We start from the raw sequence: 18,037 nt of genomic DNA on the forward strand, positions 1-18,037 counted from the left end.
GCTGTGTCGAAGCTCTGAGTAGGGCACTTGTGTCGGGAGTCTCGTGTCAGGCATGCTGACAATGTGGCTCGCCCAGCGGAGCTGATCCATGTGGTCAATGCTTCGATGCTGGGGATGTTGGCCTGAGCGAGAACAGGTGTGCCTATCCTGCTAATAGGTTTGCAGGACCTTGCGGAGGCTGTGCTGGTGGTACTTCTCCAGGGTTTTGAGGTTCCTGTTATACATAGTCTACGTCTCTGAGCCTATAGGAGGGCGGGTATCATTGCTACCCTGTAGAACATCATACATACATTGGGGTGACATGGTAGCACAGTGGTTAGCACTGCTGCTTCACAGCTCCAGGGACCTGGGTTCGATTCCCAACTTGGGTCACTGTCTGTATGGAGTTTGCACATTCTCCTCGTGTCTGCGTGCGTTTCCTCCAGGTGCTCCGGTTTCCTCCCACAGCCCAAAGATGTGCGGATTAGGTTGATTGGCTATGCTAAAATTGCCCTTAGTGTCCTGAGATGCGTAGGCTAGAGGGATTAGTGGGTAAATATGTAGGGATATGGGGGTAGGGCCTGGGTGGGATTGTGGTCGGTGCAGACTCGATGGGCTGAATGGTCTCTCTGTACTGTAGGGTTTCTATGATTCTAACATGAATTTGGTGTCAGGTCTGAGGTCCTGGTCTTCAAGCACTTTCCGAAGACTGGGTTGCCACACTGAAAGCGGTGTCTGCCTTTGTGGATATTCGGTTCCCAAGTAAGGAAAAGTGTTCCATGTTGTCCAAAGCCTTGTCATGCATTTGTATAACTGAGCGACAGTGCTGTGTGTTGAGGGCAATTTGGTAGAGGACCTTTGTCTTATGCATGTTTAGAGTAAGACCAAAGCTCTTGTTCGTCTTGGTGAAGTTGCAATTATGTCTTGGAGCTCAGCCTCCAAGTTTGCACTGATGCAAGCATCGTCTGCATACTGTAGTTCAATGACACAGGATGGGATGATCTTGGATCTGGCCTGCAGACGGCGAAGGTTGAACAGATTACCATTTGCTCTACAGTATAGCTCCATTCCAGTGGGAAACTTGCAAAATTGAGGAGGACACTCCCTAATCCCTTGTGGTTCACGGTGTTGAAAGCTTTGTGAGGTCAGAGAAAACCATTTACAAGGGTTGTGTAGTTCCTGCATTTCTCTTGTAGCTGCCGTGTGGTGAAGATCATGTCTGTTGTGCTCCTTAATGAGCGGAATGCACATTGTGACTCTGGGAGGAGCTCTTTGGCCACAGGGAGAAGGCAATTAAGGAGGACTCTTACGATGACCTTCCCTGTGGCCAACAGCAGGGAAATGTCTCTATCGTTACTGCAGTTGGATTTGTCACCTTTCATGAGGATGGTCATGACTGTGGCTTCTCTGAGATCTCCTGGCATGTTTTCCTCCTTTCACATAAGGGAAATGAAGTCATATCTTTGCGCCAGTAGTGCTTCTACACCAAGTTTAAGTACTTCAGCAAAAATTCCATCTGTCTTGTCGCTCTTTAGCTGTCGGATGGCCTTTTCTACCTCATGCTGAGCTGGGGTTGTGCTGAGATGATGGCGGCTGGAATCGAGGACATTCGTCTTGAAAATGGACCCTCTGTTAAGGGGTCTTTGAAATGTTCCTTCCAGTGGGCACTGACTACCTCTCTGTTCTTGATGAGCAGCTTTTCATTCTTGGCCAGCAGTGGGTTGGGGTCTTGCGCACTTGGGCTGTCAGTGATCTTGACTGCGCTAAAGAAACCTCGCGTGTCATGATTGTCGGCCGGCTTCTGGATCTCCTGCGCTTTCTCCACCCACCATCTATTCTTTAGGTTGGGGGTTTTTTGCTGGACCTCAGCGTTCAGGCGTGTATTGAGCTGCGTTCTTGCTCTCGTGTTGGGTTGCTGTTTCAGGTTCAGAAAAGCCTTGCACCTGTGGCTTATCAGCTCCTGGATCTCTTGGTCATTCTCAGTGAACCAGTCTTGGTGTTTCCCAGTCTAGTGACCCAGCATCTCTCCGCAGGTGCTGATCAGACCAGGCGTTGTTAATACTCTGCGTCTCTGGATCAGCAGGAGCTGTCAGGTTTGCAGTGAGGTGCTGGTTGAAAAGAGTTCTCTCATCAGGGTCGTTGAGTACCTCAGCATTGATTTTCCTGCGGCATCATTTCTGTTGCCGTCACTGCTTTCGGGCTATATTGATGTTGATCAGAGAACAGATTAGACGGTGGTCCATCCAGCAGTTGTCAGCTTGTGTCGTGGCACAGTGTACGGATGTCCTTATGGTTCCTCATTGAGAGGATGACATTGTTGAGCAGATACCAGTGCTGAAAGCGAGGGTGTTGCCATGAGGCCTTGTACTTGTCCCTCTGACGCAACAATGTCTTTGTTGTAACACAGCCATGTTCTAGGCATTTTGTCAGGAGCAGGGTACCATTGCTGTTGGATTTCCCTATCCTGTCTCTGCTGATTGCACCTTCCCGGAGGTCTGTGTCCTTTCCAACTTTGGCGTTGAAGTTGCTGAGGAGGATCAACTTATTGCCCATTGGGAGTTGGGCCAAGGATTGTTCAAGGGCCAGGGTAAGTATAACACAGTCAGTCCAAGTCTCCATGGTTCTGATAATCTAGTCCTGCCGACATTGGAATCACGGAACAATCTGGCCAGGTTAAAACTGGTGATCGGAAATTTAAACTTCCCTGGTCGATACCACAGATGTGTACACGTTAGGGCTTCCTCAGGATCCCGACACAAGCGGTGAAAATTGAGTCTGAGGCCTCTAACCGTAATGGAAGATTTGAACCTAAGAATTTGTAAGTTAGTAAAAGGATTTTTGAGCCAGCCAAGAGGTTTTGAATGCAAAAATTACAGGTCAGGAATGTAACAAATCTTTTCTTACGAGGAAGTGATTTTTGGTTTTGCACATTTTTAGGAATATATTAAATGATGGATAATGCAAGTTATTGATGAGAAATCCAATGGAATGAGGAGATTGTGTATTTGTGATGTGACATGTTTTGAACATATGTTGTGAATACATGATAGCAGATAGACTGGTTATTACCTAAATAATTACAACTAAATAGTTGGGTATTTTGCTGTGCGCTAATCAATTAAAAACTTCAGTGATATCTTACAGCAACCTAATGAAAACTTGATGAAGTGGACCATGAGCAATCTAACCCTCAGGTCTCTAAGAAATTAATCTTTAGGGTATATGTTTCATAATGCAACACAGATGGGATGTTTCATTCCTGCTGTCTGGCTTGTATGGGCTTCAGATTATTACAAATGCATATGCTAGCTGATGCCTACTGCTATATTCCCAACAGAATAACAGCTATCTCATTGCATTATACAAACATGAGTAATTTGAAAAGCAACCACTACCGATAATGAAAGCAATGTTAAACCTAAAATGTTACTTGATGTAGTAAAATGATCTTTACAAACTGTAGTTGACAAGTAGGAAATCTGTTGAGACATAGCAGTTGTCACTTAAGGTTGAAAGTGTGCAGTCGGTGGTTATAAATTAATTTACATCACGTAACCAATGATACAAATTGAGTATATAGGCGATAGAAAATACTATAGTGCTTAGGGATACAGCCACTGAACCAGTGCTTATCACAGGTGCATCAGTGCCTTCTTATGCTCATAATCAGCACGGTGGCACAGTGGTTAGCACTGCTGCCTCACAGCCCCAGAGACCTGGTTTCAATTCCCGGCTTGGGTCACTGTGTGCGGAGTCTGGACGTTCTCCCCGTGTCTGCATGGGTTTCCTCCGGGTGCTCCAGTTTCCCCTCTCAGTCTGGTTAGGTGCATTGGCCATGCTAAATTCTCCCTCAGTGTATCCGAACAGGCGCCGGAGTGTGGCGACCAAGAGATTTTCACAGTAACTTCATTGAGTTAGATCGCTCATGGTCTACTTCATCGAGTTTTGATCCGGTTGCTGTAAGATATCATTGAAGCTTTTAATTGATTAGCACACAGTAAAATACCCAACTATTTAGTTGTAAAATGTAAACCTACTTGTGACCCCACTAAATAAAAATAAAGCAAGAGCATAAAGGCAATGAAAATGACTGGAAGATTGGCATAGGTGGTTCTTTGGTCTTTGGACTGAGATGAAGCACTTTATAATTACCAAGTATTTGATATAATCACCCATTGCAATCAAACGCCCAACATTTCTGTTGTCATAACCTGTTTAAGCATTTGCCTCTGATACATTATTTCCCAGGACAAATAATTAAAATTTACCCCTCATTATCATTCCTGAGAACACAAGCATCTGATCCTCTGTACAAACTTGCCTGTCAAAGTTAATAAATGGAGGTTAAAGTACAAGGAAACAATCTTTAAATAGAGCTGCTTGATTAACTCGCTGAAAAATAAGGCTTTCGTTCATTTTTTTTTGTTAATATAGTGTTTCCTTTGGAATTTTCAGCAGCATTGTTCACTTATGGTAGACACTTGCATTTGGTAAGCAATTCTCGCAGGGCACAAGCTGATGGAAGGTTGGAGCTGCCAGAATTTTAAAAAAAAGAAAAGTGCAGTAAATTTTCAAACACGCCACTGCTGTTCACCTGTTTTTTTTAACAGGGTATAATTAGAAACGCAGTATATGGTTCAATGGAAGCAGATTTTTAGCATGAATCTATCGAAACCCCCTCTTCTATTCTAAATCTTCTGCAAGAACTGAAGAATAAATAGAAAAGTATTTTTTCATATCTCAACAGAATTCTGTAACAAAGTATTTTCACTGCCTAGTGCCCCATTCAGCAAAGCCAGTCGATAAAACAAGCTTTTTTGTCTGGGGACACGGAGTTTTCTGCTCATTTGAATGAAGCATCTTTTATATTTGGAAGCAGGACGCATCCCTGAGTGTATCTGCTTGCAGCGTTTGACAGGCATAAAGTCAATTGATGCTGCTGCCTGGGATGGATGAGGTGGATAGAGCATAAACTTCCTGGAGACACTTCCTCCATAATCTTGAAGCTTTTCTGTAATAGGCAACAATAAATCAAGTTGAGGGAACCTTTATAAAGGTCAGAAAAAAGTCTCTTGCACAACTATATGGTAAACTTACTGGTAGGTACCTATACCCAGAGTTCTTCCTGGCTTCAGTGCTCTTTATCGTACTCGTTTAATAACTATATTTACAGGACTGTTTGATGGGCTTCTGTAAAATTTAATTGCAGGATGTCTACGTGGTTGTCCAAAGAAAGAGAAGCTTCCCCGTCATCATTTTCTGCTTTATTTAAAACTCCAATGTGTTTATAATCAAGCCCAGTTCTCAGTCAGGTCAAGCTGGCATCTGAAGGTGGACTAATCATTGACTTGATGTTGAAATTATGATCTGGATTTGACTTGAGGGATCTATAGTCTGGTTGAACTGTGCTAGCCTTTGCCTTATGGTACATTCAGACAAGCCTTCTATCTCCTAAAGAAGTAATGTTTTGATAGTGTTTCCCATAATTTCAAGGCAACCGTGCCTATTTCAGATAATGGAGACTTCGACCAAACACTGGCAACATTGTCGTTTCAGCCTTCCATCTGAACGAATCGAAGACTAGGGAAGACCTTCATGTTTAGTTCTGCAGCAGACACTCACCCACAATGCAATGCCACAATACCTTGGCATCAGTCTTAATCATACTTTGACCAACCGGCAGCACCTCCAGATCATCAGAACTAAATTCGTAATAAGAATGCATCTCATACGGAAACTGCTGGGTGTCAGCAGATGCAACACACCATGCACTGCTCCATTTGTCCTGGTCTACCCAACAACAGAATACTCCTGCTCAACCTAGCTCCGGAGCTGCCACACAAGCATGGTAGGTATCCACCTTCGGGAAATCAGAGGATTACTTCTGGAACTTTGAGACCAACACAGCTTGAGTGGCTTCCTATGATACATATTGAACCTCCTGCTGTCCGCAGGGAAAACATCCTCTTTAAATAACACCACCAGCTGACAGTTAATGAAGCACTCCCATTGACAAAGGACCTCAAAAACAAAAACTCTGTCACGCCCTTGTCTGAAATCCCAGAGTCCTGACTGGAGTGCCCTCCACAGCCAAAAACTGGCGACTGCCCCCATTCTTAATGGTGCACCTTCTGGTTGACTGCAACTGTAACATGGTAACTGACCCAAATGATGGTGACCCAGGTTTCAAACATCCACAGAAAACCCAGACAACCTTCAACCACATGAGAGCGGGTCAGGGAAAATATGGCCATGAGGAACAACTCAGATTGTGACTGGCCATCCAAACCAGACCATTGTCCATATACCGGAGTTCTGACCTGAGAGATCCATTCCTGACGGCATCACAACCATTCATACTATGCCAGCTGAAACCATTGAATGGATGGTTAACCTCACCATGGAACTATAACTGCTTCCCAACGAGACAAATAAAAAAGTGGTGACAAAGGAGAAATCTAAACTACCTCTTTTAGGATCTCTTCACCCTTTCGATGATATGAATGCCCATTTTCAGTATTGGTTACTAAATTTCTCTCTTTGTTCTCTAAACTTATTTTTGAATTTTTCTCAGTTTGGATGGTTCGCTTCATTGCAATAGGACCATAAAATATTTATTGGGAATCCTTTGGGATATTTTGTGTTGTAAACGTAATGGAGATTGTTGGAACTGTTGTGTCACTGCACTGAATAAACTGCATGATTTGTTTTACTGGCATCACAATTTCCATGAGTTCCATAACTTTCAAGTTAGCACAAGAGGAAGATACTGCAAATGTTTGGAAATTTAAAATGAAGCCGAACATGCTGGAAATATTCAGCAGGCCTGGCCCTCTCAGTGGAGAGAAAAACAGAGTTAATGTTTCAGGTTGATGACTCGTCATCAGATCTGGGAGTACCTTGAGATGAAATAGATTTTTAAGCAAGGGAAGGTCTGTGATAGAGTGAAAGACAGGAGAAACTGAGAAATGAATTTTCATTGCCGATATTGTTGCAGGTGAGATGCAAATTTTTTTAGACCATTTAAAGATCCATTGACCTCGGGTGGGAATTTCCGATCTCGGGGTGGCACGGCTGGAAAATCCTGCCCTGAATGACAGAAGGGATGACAGTGCAAGGCAAAAAAGAGATGCTAATAGGAGGACCAGTAAAGAACAAGAGAGATGTGTCCAGAGGATTGTAACTGTGAAAAGGCGGATCATTATTAGTCACTGCCATCCAAAATAAAGAAGAAAACAGGAAAAAAAACATAAAAGGAAAGAACGGGAGCAGAGGTTATCGTCTGAAGTAGTTGAATTCAGTATTGACTGTAGATTGCCTAATTGGAATATGAGGTTGTATCCCTTGACCTTACGATGAGCTTCATTGGAACAATGTAGGAGGCTGAAGGTAGAAAGTTCAGCATGGGAATCAAGCAGGGAATTAACTTGACAGGCATCTGAAAGTTTGTGATCACACTTGCATACTGAAGGGCAAAGGGGTCACCCAACCTGTGTCTTCCCAGTGTAGAGGAAGCTGCTTTGTGAGCACGAAATGCTGTATATTAAATTGAAGGAAGTGCAAGTAAATTTCTGTTTCAGCTGGAATAAGACTTCAGAGCCTAAAGCAGTGAGAAATAGGGAGGAAGGTGAAGAGGCAAGTGTTCATCTCCTATACTGGCGTGGGAAGGTACGGGGGGGGGGGGTGTACCTTAATTGAGGAACACGATACATTGGGAGCGTTGATATGGAAGGTCGAACTGTCAGAACAGATGAAATGGAGATGGAGAAAACGCAAGAATTCCCATTAGCAAACAATCTTGGCCTAATAATGGGTGTTTCCATACAGATAACAGAAGTAAATAATGCACTTTACATTGGATAACAGTGTCAGTCAGAAATTAAAAATTTGTTTTAAAAGTCGAGTACTGGATAGGATGATATTTATTTAGGGCGACGGGCAGGATTTACTGCGCCCCCCCCCCCCCCCCCGCCTTGCACATTGTTCCGCCCCCCCCCCCCGCCTTGCACATTGTTCCGCCACCCCCCCCCCCCCCCCCCCGCCTTGCACATTGTTCCGCCAATGAGTCTTCATGTTGTTTGTATTCTCTGCTACCAAGGAACTCATGGTGGGGGGCTGTTGACGACAGGACTAGAAGATCCCACCGGCAGGAATGGCCGGAAAATGTTGGCCCATGTCTCTCAACCTTAAGTATTACTTTGTGTGTTGTCACTGTAATTGTAAACAGAAAATTCTATTTGCTGAAAAACACTTCAAATATTTTTTTTAAATTTTCATAATTTTACAAAGATGATGTCTAAAGTGGCACATGTTAGCAATTTATTAACACTTGCCTGATGACTAATAGTGCTGGGAGGCCAGCTTCTCACTCCACAGGTGAAGAATTCATATGCAAGCAAGCTGGTTACATGGGTGAAAGATAAATTAAAGGGTTACGGCAGCTTCCAGCTAAGTAACAGGGATAAAAATATCAATTGCCTTTGCATGCATCAAATGTTTTTTGAGAAAAAATTCAGCTTTTAGTTTGGTGCTTTGGATAACACAAATACCTCATTCAAAAAAAACAGTTGCTAGCATTAAATTAGTGACAGGAAAGAATTTCCATGCTGACATTTAACCTTCAGTTTGACAGCTGGCAAAGTGGAGGTGGTTCAGAATGAGTAGTTATGAGGAAGGTGGTCCTGCTTACCATTCCAGGGTACTCCTGCCATGGAATATACCACCCATTGGCACATGATAGGTGCAGATGTCCTTGCAGCAGATGGCACATCTCTGCATGACTAGCGTATGCCGTACCGAGTTTTCTTTTGCCAAATTTAACATAGGGATCCTTGAGCAAGTGTTAGGTACCTGATTAGAATATCCAATTTAACTGGCAATGCACTTTGAGCAAGGAAACCAGGGCTGGAGGATCATGTCCAACAAATCATCCCATAATGTTTCACCCAAAGATCAGGCATAACAGGGCCACATTTTCCGCATATATTCTCCTCCGACCACTAACCTTGGAAGTGATATACAGAGTCTCACAACTCTCTGTAAAGGAAGTTTCTCTTGCTCTCTGGCCTAAATGTCTTTTAATCTTGTATCTGTGACCCCTCATGACCCCTGTCAACTACCAGAAACAAAACAGTTTCTATCTGAGCTGTCCCATCCTTTCAGAATTCTAAACACATGTCACATCACCCTGGCATTTGCCAGCATATTTATCTTAGATGGATTACTGAGCACTATTATTTGCATTTACACTGGAAAAATATGTTTCCATCTAAATAATGTCAACTGAGATTAAGGTTGATATGATTAACTGCATAGTTGCAACTTATCCTGGCATGAAGTACAGAATCTAACTAGAAAATTGTATGATGCTAAATGGACAGAAATCTGCTGTGATGGATCCCTGTCCAAGTTTCCAATAGTTATACCTGCTTTACTCCCGTAATTGAGGAAAATCTTCCCTGAGGTCTGTTGTAAAACCTATAATTCAAAGGAATGAGGACTGGAATGAAGGAAATTTACTGGGAAATAACGCTGGAAGGTATTTCAGTGAAGGACAAATGGGACATGGTTAAAATTATAAATTTTAATATATTCAAAATAAATATGTACCTGAGAAAAAGAAGAACAAACTAAGCCACGCAATCCTCAAGAGGGATAAAATAGAGTAATTCAGATGGAAATAAGTACAAAATAAACCGAGATTACAAAGAGGAAAGATGCAATAAGAATTCAAGAGCTGTGAGTACTGATCGTGTTCTAATAGTTCATTTATTCATTCTCATTTGCTTTGTGCTTGCTGTTTTTATTCTCTTTCCAAAGTGTAGATGCTGTCACCAGGCAGAAGGGCATAAAAGCATCTTTTGGTCATACTGATTTTCAACTCTAACCTTGCGCACTATTATTATATCAGTGTGAGAATTAATGTTAAAAATTGTGAATGTGAAACAAACTCAATACATTTAAATTTCATAATGCATTTATATTATAAATTCATAACTGTTATTTGGTTAGGAAGTGCTTTTAATTACATATAATTACATAGTCTAAATTATGGGCTTCTTGTGAGCATTATTATTTGCAGTGCATCAGCTACTAATTTTAGTTTTAAGTGTTTATACAATTTGATTTAGAACATAGAACATAGAAAGCCACAGCACAAACAGGCCCTTCGGCCCACAAGTTGCGCTGATCATATCCCTACCTCTAGGCCTATCTATAGCCCTCAATCCCATTAAATCCCATGTACTCATCCAGAAGTCTCTTAAAAGACCCCAACGAGTTTGCCTCCACCACCACCGACGTCAGCCGATTCCACTCACCCACCACCCTCTGAGTGAAAAACTTACCCCTGACATCTCCTCTGTACCTACCCCCCAGCACCTTAAACCTGTGTCCTCTCGTAGCAACCATTTCAGCCCTTGGAAATAGCCTCTGAGAGTCTACCCTATCCAGACCTCTCAACATCTTGTAAACCTCTATCAGGTCACCTCTCATCCTTCGTCTCTCCAGGGAGAAGAGACCAAGCTCCCTCAACCTATCCTCATAAGGCATGCCCCCCAATCCAGGCAACATCCTTGTAAATCTCCTCTGCACCCTTTCAATGGCTTCAACATCTTTCCTGTAATGAGGTGACCAGAACTGCGCGCAGTACTCCAAGTGGGGTCTAACCAGGGTCCTACAAAGCTGCAGCATTATCTCCCGACTCCTAAACTCAATCCCTCGATTAATGAAGGCTAGTACGCCGTACGCCTTCTTGACCGCATCCTCCACCTGCGAGGCCGATTTAAGAGTCCTATGGACCCAGACCCCAAGGTCCTTCTGATCCTCTACACTGCTAAGAATGGTACCCTTCATATTATACTGCTGCTTCGTCCCATTGGATCTGCCAAAATGGATCACTACACACTTATCCGGGTTGAAGTCCATCTGCCACTTCTCCGCCCAGTCTTGCATTCTATCTATGTCTCGCTGCAACTTCTGACATCCCTCCAAACTATCCACAACACCACCTACCTTGGTGTCGTCAGCAAACTTACCAACCCATCCCTCCACTTCCTCATCCAGGTCATTTATGAAAATGACAAAAAGCAAGGGTCCCAGAACAGATCCCTGGGGCACTCCACTGGTCACTGACCTCCATGCAGAGAAAGACCCCTCCACAGCCACTCTCTGCCTTCTGCAGGCAAGCCAGTTCTGGATCCACAAGGCAACAGCCCCTTGGATCCCATGTCCTCTCACTTCTCAAGAAGTCTTGCATGGGGGACCTTATCGAACGCCTTGCTGAAGTCCATATAGACCACATCCACCGCTCTTCCTTCGTCAATGTGTTTGGTCACATTTTCAAAGAACTCAACCAGGCTCGTAAGGCACGACCTGCCCTTGACAAAGCCGTGCTGACTACTTTTGATCATACTAAACTTCTCTAGATGATCATAAATCCTGTCTCTCAGGATCCTCTCCATCAACTTACCAACCACTGAGGTTAGACTCACCGGTCGGTAATTTCCCGGGCTGTCCCTGTTCCCTTTCTTGAATATAGGGACCACATCTGCTATCCTCCAATCCTCCGGAACCTCTCCCGTCTCCATCGACGATGCAAAGATCATCGCCAAAGGCTCCGCAATCTCCTCCCTCGCCTCCCACAGTAACCTGGGGTACATCCCATCCGGTCCCGGCGACTTACCAACCTTGATGCCATTCAATAGTTCCAACACATCCTCTTTCTTTATGTCCACATGCTCGATCCTTTCTGTCCACCGCAAACCAGCAGTACAACCACCCAGATCCATCCCAGATTTAGGTTTATACATAGTTGGATATAGTCTTGACTCTGTGTCAGAAGGTTATGGGTTGAAGCCACATCCCAGAGTTTGAGCGTATTATCCAGGTTGCCATTTCAGTGTTGAAGGCATGTTCTGAACCGTTGAACCAAGAAACCATCTGTGCTCTTGGGTGGATGTAAAAGATCCCATGTTGCTATTCAAAGGTGAGCAGGGGCGTTCTCCCTGGTGTCTTTACCTATATGTATCTCACAATTAACCCCTAAATTGGGGATAATATGTAATAGACATTACAACTGGACGTGGGGTTGCAGTGCATTGTTAACCTGCACCCATTGCTTCCGGTTCAGGCAGCGCACCTACTTTGTGTTGCCTGCTGTGTTGCATGATTGCTGCATACAGCCAATGCTAGCAGGGGTCCCAGCTTGTGTGAGTCCAACACTACTTAAAACTAGCCTGCATTACTTAAAACCAGCTTGCACCTCTTAAAGGAGAGGTGAATTCTGACTGGAGCAGGTGCTGGAAATGTTTGTGGAAGAGTAGGAGCAGGAAGAGTAGTGAATTATGGCCCAACAGGGGAGAGAGTATGCTCCAAGGTTCTTTGATGTTGCACTGGATGCCAAGTTGGAGAGAAGGAGAGATGTAAGCTGTCAAGTGAGATCAAAAAAACATTAGAGTTGTGTAAAATGCAGCTGGATACCACAGTTGGACAGTTAGGGTACTGAAGCAGCAAGCTTTAGTGGATCAGATGACATGTTCTCATTCTTGACTTCCTATATATTGTTACATTGTCAATATGTGGTAAAATAATAGCACTTCTCTCCTCCAGAGTCATGCTCTTTATTACTAGCAAGAGAGGGCATTGGTACATTTCTGGGATTTTAACCAACTATGCCCCAGAGCTCAGAGACAGATGCCAATACCAAGCTTACATGTCTCACAAACCAGAGCATTCCTTCAATATGCAGGTAAATGCAGTGTACCCACGGATCAAAGAAACCACGCCACTGACTTCCGCTTTACTGGAATATATCACGAGGCCATTCCTTGTCCTGAATAGGATGATAAATATATACATTAAACAGACCAAAGCAACAGCATATTTACAGAGCACTAAGCTGGTGAATGAAGTTTTCTTTAAAATATTGTGCACAGTTCTTCTCTGTCCTTTCTGAATTCTGCTCAGTTTTCTGCTGTTTATGAACCTGACATTTAGCGTAAGCCTCCTTGTTTCACTTTGACCTCTGAATCTTTAATCATCCAGACAGCTCTGTCTTTGGATGACCTTCCTTTGTCCCTCATAGGAATGTGCCTAGCCTGTGCTTGAACTACCTGATGTTGGAAGTCCTCCCATTATTTACTATTCTCTCTACTGATTTACCTGGATCAGATCCCTTCGCAACTCATTGCAATTCACCCTCTTCCATTTGATATTTTTGTATTTGACGATTCTTTGTGTTTTTCCATAACTATTCTAAATCTGATGATATTACTATCAGTGCTTGCTAAAGGAGGAAGGGATAGACCAAATATTTACTGGCCTGTTAGCCTAACCTCAGTCGTAGGAATATTATTGGAAAGATTCAAAGAGATAAGATAGACTTTTAAGAAAGACACATTTTAATCAAAGACAGTGAGCCCAGATTTGTTAAGGGAAGGTCTTGTCTAATTAGCATGTTGGATTTTTTTAAGAGGTAGCAAAGAGGATCAGTGATGAGCTAATAAAATTGATGTGGTGTATATGGATTTTAGCAAGGCTTTTGATAAGGCTCAACATGAACAAAAGTGAAAGCCCATTGGATCCAAGGCAAAGTGTCAAGTTTGATACAAAAGTAGCTCAGAGGCTGAAGCAAAGGATAGTAATCAATGATTGTTCTTGGGACTGGAAGGCTGTTTCCCAGTGAGTCTCAGAACCACGTCCCTTGCTTTTCATGGTATATAAATATTTTAGACTTGAATATAGTGTGTATGATTCAGAAGTTTGTAGACAATACAAAAATTGGTTGTGTGGTTGATAATGAAGAAGAAAGCTGCAGGAAGATATCAATGGACTAGTTAGATAGATGGAACAGTGGCAAACAGAGTTCAGCCCAGGGAAGTGTGAAGTAATGCATTTGGGTAAGGCCAACAAAGCAAGGGAATACACAATAAATGATAGGATATTGAGAAATATGGAGAAACAGACGGACCTTGGAGTACATGTGCACAGGTCGATGAAGGTAGCTAGATAGCTGGATAAGATGGTCAAGAAAGCATAAGGGGTACTTGCCTTTAATAGCCAGGGCCTCGGATGTAAGAGCTGAAAAGTTATGCTGAATCTGTAAAACACAAATTAGACCACAACTGCAGTCCTCCATGGTGTTATGGACACCATATATAGGAAAGATGTGATTGCGTTAGAGTGAGCATAGAGGAGATTTACAAGGATGTTGCTTGGACTGGAGAATTGTAATGATGAGGAAAGATTAGATAGGCTGGGGTTATTTCTATGGAGCAGAGTAAGCTGAGTGGAGGCATAATTGAAGTCCTATTCCCAGAGGGTGATGGGGACAGAAACGCTAATAACATTTAAAAATGACTTAAATATTGGTAAGAGACATGTTGCTGAATCATTTTGTCTTGCACTCACCAGGACAAATTCAAGAATGCCAAATTTCAAACAATCACATCAATTTATGCTACAGAAGAAGAAGAAGATGCTGATTTGTTGACCAGGAAATTCTGATTGGCTGAGGTGTTGCCAGAGAGAAAGCAACAGGGAACCATAGGCTCCCCAAGCTCCAGGGTAATTCAAAAGAGGTGCATGGATAATAAAAGTAGGAAGATCTTGCTGCAGCTGTGAAACCGTGCCTGCAGTACTGTGCGTAGGTTTGGTCTCCTCACTTAAGGGAGGGATATATTGCATTGGGAGCAGCTTTGAAAAAGTTCACTTGGTCAATTCCTGCAATTAAGGGTTTTATAAGGAAAGGTTGAGCAGGCTAAGCCTATACTCACTGGAGCTTACAAGAACGAGAGGTGATCTTATTGAAGTTACATTCTGACATGACGGTGGAAGCTGGACCAATGTTTCACCTTTTGAGGAAGTCTAGAATTCGAGGGCACAGTTTAAGAATCAGGTGTCTACCATTCAAAAGGGAGACGAAGAAGAATTTTTTTCTCTGAAGGTTATTAGGCTTTGAAATTCTCTTTCTTAGAGAGCAGCAGTGGCTAGCTCGTGGAATATATTCAAGGATGTTTAGACAGATTTTTGATCAACAAGGGAATAAAGGGTTATGAGGGATAGGTGGTAGAGTGGAGTTAAGGTCACAATCAGATCAGTCATGATCATATTGAATAGTGGACCAGACTTGCAGGGCTGAATGGCCTACTCCTGCTCCAATTTCTTATGATCTTCAAGCTTGAACATATTTCTTTGGTTTGCAGAGAATGGGTCCCTGTGAATGAATGTGTGTCACTTCTAGAAGCATAAATGAGCCACTTCACAAGCTCAACTGACTATCTTAAACCGGTTGTTGGTGTGCATCTATTAACACATTCAGGATTGATCAGCGAGTGTTGCCTGATCGCAGAATCACATCTAACGGTAGATGTTTTGTTTTGAGTTTTGCAAGCACGGGCTGGTTGAGTACGGTCTGTACTCTATTATGAAGAGCCTATTTGATTCAATCAGCTAATCGTGGGATGTACGGCTTAGTTACCTGGCATTGCACTGAAATTCACAGATGATGCTGTTGAATTGTGCGATAGGCAGGGCATCTCCCCCCCCATTTGGAGTGACAGCAGGATCCTGTTAGTGAGAAATATCACTCATTTAGCCATTGCATATCAAAAAAAGCATTAAGCAACTTGCCTAACCTTTTGTTCCAATTTCTGAGCAACTTTGAGGTAGACCAGGTACTTCTCAGTCTGGAAGTGGCAGCTTTTGGCCCATTTGTGAGTTTGAGCAATATGCAGCGAACGTTAATTTGATCAGGATAATATTTGTGTGTGAAGCATGCAAGGTGAGCAAATTTCTAGAGCCCTATATATAAGATTACTGAAGCGGCAAATCTTATGCTATGTGAACCCCAATGTGTATATTGACCAGGGATGGTAGGCTTGCAGTGGATAGTAGTGGAGAAGCTATTAGTGGATTTTGCGACTCGCATGTCAAAGAATGGTAGCGTATTAGACTGCTCCATCTCGAAAGTGAATTTGAGCATAGGATGAAGCCTACTAAGGTGTGTAAGGAAATCCTTAATGCAGCTGAAAATTCAAAGATCGTGAATGGATTGTCTATGTATTGGAAATATGCATGGGTAGTGTTCATTCCATCTATTTGGGCATACATGGTGTCTTTAAAACTGAACTTGACAGCATGAGCTGCTAAATTCATAAGTTCAATGAATATGGATTCAGAAAGTGGTGGCATGTCCATATGCCATGATGTAGTGATCTGGCGCAAATATCAATGGCATCTTTCAGTGGCATATACATTTTTTAAAATCCCCTGTTGCTTCCACCATAGCCACACCTCAGCCAATCAGAGTTTGTTTGCCAACCAATCAGTGCCTTTTTCACCCGTAATAGAAATTGTCATGATCATTTGAAATTTTACATTCTTGTGTTTGTCCTCACGAACACAAGGACAAAAAGCTTCATTAACATGTCTCTCTTTTCAGTAATATTCAAGTTCTATACTACCAAATCACTGTATTTAAAAAGTACTTGCATATATGTACTTCAAGAACCATAGACTACAAGGCTGTGGACTAAGGAATGGAAAGTTGGATTAGGCTGGATGGCTGCTCCTTGTCAGCCGGCACAGACACGATGGGCCAAATGGCTTTATTCCATGCTGTAAATTTCTCTGATTCTATCATTCTAAATATTCCCCACTGAAGCACACTGCGCTTGCCCCACTTTGCTCATCAGAACTAGATCCAGCACTACTCCCTTCCTCATTGGACTGAAAACATAGGGCCCTATTTTACCGTTTTGATTCTAAGTGCTGGGAGGACTTGAAACTGGGAGTGTTTCAGATCTGACTTTTAGACCTGTTCTCAGGCGCCCCCATACGCACTCTGCCTGAAAAAATATCAGCGATTCCGAATGGCGCTGCAGAAGCCTGTGGGCGGGGCTTAATGCACCTGAAACCCTGCGGCTCCGATCGGCACCGCCAACTGCACATGTGCAGAAAAAAAAATGATACAATGCAGCTCACCTGCCACATCGCTCCCGGGCCAGATAATGCCTTCCCCTGGCCCCCACAGACATTGCCTCACCCCCTGAACATTACTGACCCCCTTATCCCCCCTCCCAGACCGATCACGAGTCCCTCCGCCCCCCCCCTCATTAAGAGCCATCAAACCCACCTTCCCCCGCCCCCCCTCCCCATCGATCCCAAGCAGAGAGCTGCCAGACCCCCCTCACACACCGAACTCAAGCTGAGAGTCTTCGGACGCTCGGCACTTACCTCCTCACTGGCTGGAGCGCCCGAATCGGACTTTTGTAGAGCATGTCTGTTTCGTCCCGAATCCGAATGGGCGAACGCGGTGGTAAAGGGGGAAGTGCCGATAAGGTTGGGCATGCAGCCCATTAAGTCAACTTAAATGCATGCAAATACATTTAAATGGCCGTTGCGCCCGTTTCGGGTGAGGTCCCAATCGTGGCTATTTTTGGGCCTTCGTAAAGGGGGAACCGGCGTGGAGGCGGGTGCGGATTGCAGTACTCGCCTCATGCCCGACTTTACCAAGTTTCCGCGCCTGGAAACAGGCACAATTTGATGGTAAAATTGAGCCTATAATGTCAAAGAAAGTCCTCCTGTACATGTTTCAGAAATTCCACACTGCTCTGCAGTACACACTCTTATTATCCTAGTTTATATTACAGTAATTGACATGACCTATTATCACTACTCCGAAGTTCCAGTGGCCTGTTATATATTTATGAAACAGCCTAGTAACTTTTATATTGTTCATTAATTCCTCACATCTTTGCATTAAATTTAACCTGCCATGTGTCAGCACGTTTCAAGAGTCTATCTATGTCCTCCTGAAAACTGTAACTATCTTCCTCACTGTTTACCACATGTTCAAGTTTTGTGTTATCTGCAAACTTTGAAATTATGCCCCCGTACCCAAGTTAGGTCTTGTGGCCCAGTGATAGTGTCCATACTTCTGGGCCAGAAGCTCTGGGTTAAAGTCCTACTTGAGGACTTGATGGCCACGGAAGGTGTGTGTGTGTCTACCTGGGTCAAAATCCTGGAATTCCCTCCCTAATGGCATTGTGGGTCAACC

General features: G+C 43.4%; 1 protein-coding gene across 1 annotated transcript in view; it reads left to right on the plus strand.

The window, feature by feature from the left end:
* Positions 1 to 18,037, plus strand: part of LOC144495299 (A disintegrin and metalloproteinase with thrombospondin motifs 19-like) — a 461,034-nt gene that overhangs the window by 325,801 nt on the left and 117,196 nt on the right. The gene's annotated exons all lie outside the window — the stretch shown is intronic.

The sequence above is a fragment of the Mustelus asterias genome, chromosome 6 (assembly GCF_964213995.1).
Source record: "Mustelus asterias chromosome 6, sMusAst1.hap1.1, whole genome shotgun sequence".
NCBI classification, from domain to species: domain Eukaryota; kingdom Metazoa; phylum Chordata; class Chondrichthyes; order Carcharhiniformes; family Triakidae; genus Mustelus; species Mustelus asterias.